This window comes from Macrobrachium nipponense, chromosome 46, assembly GCF_015104395.2.
Source record: "Macrobrachium nipponense isolate FS-2020 chromosome 46, ASM1510439v2, whole genome shotgun sequence".
In the NCBI taxonomy this organism is placed as follows: Eukaryota; Metazoa; Arthropoda; class Malacostraca; order Decapoda; family Palaemonidae; genus Macrobrachium; species Macrobrachium nipponense.
In genome coordinates this window covers 1,955,093-1,961,676 of record NC_061106.1, presented here as the reverse complement: position 1 = coordinate 1,961,676, position 6,584 = coordinate 1,955,093, and positions in this window count along the sequence as shown.

The following is a 6,584-nucleotide window of genomic DNA, read 5'->3' as shown; positions in this document are numbered from 1 at the left end:
TGAATACTTGAATAATGAAGTTTAAACGTTTGAAACTTTGAACACAGTTGTAAAATAACTTGAAGGCAAAAGAATTAAGATACAGAAAAATGCATAAAAAATTTCCGTCATAAATTCAAAGCAAAATAACATTTAAAACGTCAAACATGTATATAATTCAGTGACCTTGGACTGAATCGTATTAATAAATATTCACGAATATTCAGTATCGGAATACCTGCTAATTTTAGACGTCTTTTGTCGAGTCACTCCAGTAAAACAAGAAAGCAGACGCATTATTAAATAATAAAACTGAAAATATTCGTAATGTTTAAAATTCAGAAAACTGAACCAGTGATAAAACACAACATACTGCCACATCTTCAAAAATAGAGTGTGGCCTACTAACGAGTCGAAGAAAAACTTCAAGGGCTTATGTAAAGTAAGTAATGTTGAAATTAAGCTGACAATGTGTCGAATATATAAGATTCATCCTTATTCAGGTCAAAAAGTTACTGCAACAACTTATCGATTCATGCTTGATTATTTAACGCTTTACCTAGGTGCATATTAACCACAAAACAATTTACAAATAAGAATAAAGTTCAGCAACTTGTTTCTTGACGCAGCGACATGTGCAATCGAATTGGTTACTGCTTATGGCAGAAATTACATAAAATAACAATATAACCCTAGCGTAAAATGGAGACAGGAGACGAATATTTAAGAAGAAAACTTTTGCTGCTGCAACAATAAGTTTGGATGACATCAGCATGATATCACAGGTCGACCACCTCGACGTACTTAGCATATTACATCGATCCCGTGACGTCGTTCGAGGAACAGTCTCAAAAAGCCATCTAATGATACTCTGGCTGCCGCTATATCTAGATCAAAACATCACGGGGCATGATTCCCACCAAGGCCGCTCAGACATGCTGCAATTTCAACCACCCAATATCCCTATATTTATGGCTGCATGTGCGTTCGTGCATGTTAGCCCGGGTAATACATAATGGGTGAACATAAATTGATGAAACTTGGCATTAAATTCATTATGTGACCTGACGATGAATAACATTTGAAAGGAATCAGCTCACATTTGAGAAGGCTCCCATGAAAACAAATCGTCAGGTCTGACCTGATTGACCGATTGTTTTGAGACTGACAACTAGTGAATAAACCCGTCAAATTTCATCAAACTCTGTTTGTTTGTTAATCAAATTCTTCGCTAAGAAACTGGACAGGTAAATATGGATTTAAACATCTTTCATCATTCGCCGGCGGAAGTAATTATTCACTACAGGCTCATAAATCCCCCATGTCAAGCAAAGCTCTGAATTATATCATATACTGACCGTCAATTATTCTCCTACAGAAACAATGTAAAGGAGTGGTGGACAAGGAAAATTTTTAGGTTTACCGGGTACTTCCCCAAATTGTAGGAAGAGAGGATATTTTACTCTTTCCATGGAAGAAAAGAAAGTCAAGACTATTCGTGGCCGTTGTGGGACTAACAATGAAAACCTACTTCGTAGTGCGTAGTTTAAGCATGACTGATGCACGCGAGCGCTTCCGAGTCATGCAGGCAACTAAGGAAAACCTGTTCAAGCCAATATACTAAACAAGATTCTTTGACTTAACGACTATTTTCATCATTCTTGACTTCTCGACTGAATGCAAATTTGTATTTTTTGTCTCAAGCCCAGAAAAAAAAGGACGTATTGTCCTGTTGTTGGAAAAAGGTAACGGGCTAATTATTTTCTTCTAATTTCGAGAGAATCAATTATTCCTGGGGAATATTACACAAACAAACACACATACATATATACATACATATATAGATATATATAATATAGATATATATATATATATATATATATATATATATATATACACACAGGGCCGTTTCTAGTTCATTAGGCGCCCCACGCAAGAACTCGTTATGGCGCCCCCTTCCCTCCAGGCTGGAAATAATAATATAAACAATTTCGAACACGACTAGCATCCAAGTTCATTCAACAAAACAACATACTTTATTAATAAATCATCTTCACGTATATGTATACAACAAGGAAAAGTATAGACTCAAAAGTATACAAACTATTTTTGTAAAATTTTTAATTAAAATTAAGAATAACACCATTATACATTTTTATTGCAAATCCTACCTAAGATAAATTGAAAAAAGGTAATCTTGCCAATCTAAAACCATAGAACTCAATGCTATAATGTTGAGGGCTATGCTAAAACTATTATATACAAGTTTTCTTCACTGATTTTCATATTTAAAACCTGACTCTTCTTGACTTTCTTGCAGCAAAATCATCTATAGTGTCATCATACGAAGTCTGTTGGATATTTCTCTATTAATACTAATTATTGCCAGCCCATTTAGGCGCTCCTGTGATAGTAGACCTTAAATATGTTTTAATGAGCTTAAGTTTAGAGAAGCTTCTCTCTGCAGATGCCACAGTCACAGGTGTAGTGACAGCAATTCTTAATGCCACCCACATGTTTGGATAGATCTCTTTCAGGCCTTTCTCCTCCAGAAAAACAAGGTCTAATGTGTCATATTTTGTTTTGGCCATTGTTTGGAAATGACTGCATCTCTACAATCAGTTCATCATAATTTAAATCAGAATGATATCCCCAGATGTGAGTGTATTACACAAATCTTTTGCCTGCTTTTCTAGCTCACTAGATGTCAGGTCAGAGAAGTTTATGAGAACATGAATTTCTTTGCAACATCACCTCATCATCCAGTTCTTCTCTCTCAGAGATTCAATGGCCATATCCACAATTACATTGAAAAATGGAAAACCTCCATCAAGGCAATCGGTAAATAGGTTCATTAGGGGGCCTCATAGGGGAAAACTGCCTTTTAGTAGTGAGTCTTTTCTGCTTTAGAGCAAGCTTCCACATTCATCTCCTCACATATCTCTTTGGCAGATGTCTGGGCATCAGCAAACCCAGTGTCTCTGTAGCTAACAAGGGAGGTTTCAGCCCTCTTGAGAATGTCAACAGCTACATCCAGATGCATGCATTGTGATTGCAGGGGTGCCAAAACGTGGAAATGACGTCATAATTATGGATTATTTTAACCTCATTTATGACAGGAATCAACGCAAAATAGCGCCTCCGGTTTTGACCGCGAAAAAGTAATGGATGTCCTATCCACTACTATAGATCATTGGTTTATAAGGTATATAACTCCTGGATTTCATTCGAATTTTCAACTAAGAAATATCTCCAAAAAGTGAACTTTGTTTCTTATAAAAAAACTATAGGCTAGGCTTATGCACACAAACACAGTTGCACACTTACCTCTACATTGGGCTCGTTTTTCCTCTTCCTCCTTTTTTCTTTTCTTGTTTGCTGCACCTGACAGCTTGGATTGCCTCTTCATGATTGATAAAAGCTTGAATGCTTGACAGCTGCGTTGACAACTTAAGAAGACTCAAAAAAAGAAGTAAAGATTGGAGTAAACACGATGCTTAGAACTTAACTAAGGTGGCGTCGCGAGAAGGCGGCTGTCTTAGTTTTAAAGCTCCTGATACTGACGACATCTACCATATCCAGTGTTGCCAACTTTTCCGAAACATTAAACACCGTTGCATCAAGTATTAACACTTCCATTATTCATTTATTTTCGCGTTTACACTTGTATGATTTATTTGAATTATTCACGTAAAAATAATACTTCTCTCATTTATCTATATATTAATTTGGATGGCAATTTGCCGCCCCCCCCCACAAGCAAATGGCCGCCCCAGGCGACCGCCTGTGTCGCCTGTGCCTAGAAACAGCCCTGTATATATTATATAATATATATATATGATATATATATAATATATATATATATATATATCTTTATATATATATATATACGCACAACACACACACACACACACACACACATATATATATATATATATATAATATATATATATATATATATATACATATATATATATATATATACATATATATATATATATATATATATATATATATATATATTATATATATATGTGTGTGTGTGTGTGTGTGTGTGTGTAAAGTAACGCTTAGCACACGATGATTGTAAAGGATATCTTCCAACTCAGCTGTTCGCAGTCACTCGGATATGGGATCCCATGAGTATTTGAGGCCCGGGGTAGCGAGGCTCCTCGAAGACTCCCAGTGGGGACATGGGGGGAGGGGGGGGACCGATCGACCCCCATCCCTGTGGCCAGAGGCTGTGTGGCCAGTCAGTTACTCGAGCACCAGTCCCTCTCATCCTGAACTTCGGAATAGCACTACGTTTGTGAAGTGCTTCCATCGTCTTTCGTGTCATGTGAACTTTCTATATTCGTCTTGGTGTGAAGTGTATTCATTGTGAATATTAATGTGATATTGAAAAAATAAATAGAATAAAAACGTCGGTAGCAAGCGATATCGAATAACACGAATGAGCATACAGCGATTTCCAGGTAAGATGGATACAGGATACTATTCATTCTTTTACTTAAGCGTGAAAATCTGGCTCAAATCGGATCAGCGATTCCTACATGTTTTCAGGATCCGAGAGAAAACGAAAAGAAAGCCGATTTTTTTCTTTAGCAACTGAGCATTGCAAGTAAAATATGATAGCTTGGATTTCATGCAAGTTATTAAACTTACTAAGCATATCTGGTTTGGCTTCTAATCTTGTCCCAAGGGGTAAGAGCTTCTGAAAACGGGTGTATATATAGTATATATATATATATATATATATATATATATATATATATATATATATAATATATCTATCTATATATATATATATATATATATATATATATATATATATATATATAATATCCCCTTTAGGTGTGTTATTCTCAAGGTATAGTGACTGTTACTAAACAATATATATATATATATATATATATATATATATATATATATATATATATGTATATATATATATGTATATATATATATATATATATATATATATATATATATATATATATATATATATGTATATATATACATATATATATATATATATATATATATATATATAGTGAGTATGTTTAAATAAAAACAAATATAGTACATCTGCATGAATGAGGGAGAGGATATGCAAGCACGCAGTACGGCATTCTTCAAGCGCTACCGTACAGGTTTATGCTAAGGTCACACATTCACGTATCACGCACGCACGCCCACGCATGAACGGAAAATTGGTAGTTGGCAACAGATTACGTCAGTAAACCGTAAATGTAACGTAAAACTAACGTAAAATCGTAGACGTACGGTGACGTGTCGTCGGGTGTTATGCTGGGGTCACACATTCACGTATCACGACGGCGTATGCCCACCGTATGTGGATCGTGGGCATAATCGCGGTTGAAATGACCTTGAACAGCTGGTAAACAGGACACGGGCTAACGGACGTAAAGCCAGCACCGTAAAACTGCGCCGCAAATGTTACGCGCAAAGAAAGCAAGGTCGGACGTCTACCTGAAACTAACGCCGATATTGTAATGTTCTATGTACGTCAACTTCACGTCAAGACCACGCCCACCGTTGTGGTGCCGCAGGGTACAAAAGGGCGGGCCTCCTGAACAGAGCTTGCCGTTCCGTAAACATCATTGTAACAGCTCTTCTCTTCGTTGTTTTCCTACAAATTAATTTATTTTAGTTTTATGGTACTTTTTATAGTAGCTATCTGTAATATATATAATATGTAATTAATGTAACATCACAAATAAATGAACATAGGATAAGTAGTAATATAAGACCTAGCACTAGAATTTTCTTGCTTCGATTTTACCATTCAGACATACACTTAAGACTTATAAAAACTGTTAAACTATGGGCGATATATATTTAAGCGATATAGAATAACATTAATAACTTATCAAACATTCTTGGAAATAAATAGGAATTCTACTATTCGAGATAATATTTTTTAGATGTATATAGGAATTCCTCTCAAATATTTACATTATTTGTTACACCAATATTGTAAGACTGCTATTCAGAAGAAACAAATATCTTCGACGTCTTGGCTATCCTCCGTCAAGGGAACGTTCTGTCCCTCGTCAATGGAGAGTTTCCGTGTCGCTGTCATCAGTCAGAATCTCATCCAACTCCGACTCCTTTAGGTGGAAGTTGACTTTTTCCCTGTCCTGAATGTCTGCAGGAGTGGTTGTAGGAGTGGCTGTAGGAGTCTTTCCCGGGCCGAAAGAAGTGGCCTGCAAGATGTGACGTTGATGGTTCCTTCCTTGGTTGTTTTAGGAGGTTCGGCATCTTGAAGGGCGCTGTGGAGAGTGGCTTGAAGGAAACTGCTGGTTTTCGGGAGACGGACACAACAGCTGACCTGAGGGCCCCGACCTGACCTTTTATAATCCACGCTACAGCGTTGCCATGTTCGTACAGGGTTGTAAATGTGTTAATCGGTTTCGCCGTAGGCTACAGCGCAATGTAGAGGCCCGCGTGCTTCGCGGCGGAAAGAAAACACTGACGGCGAACGATGCAGGTGACCCTAGCGCTTACCCCGCAGCAGTCACCGTGGCTCCAACGGGCAATTGCCTGGAGTTACGTCAGGTGACATTTGGCGAGACCACCCA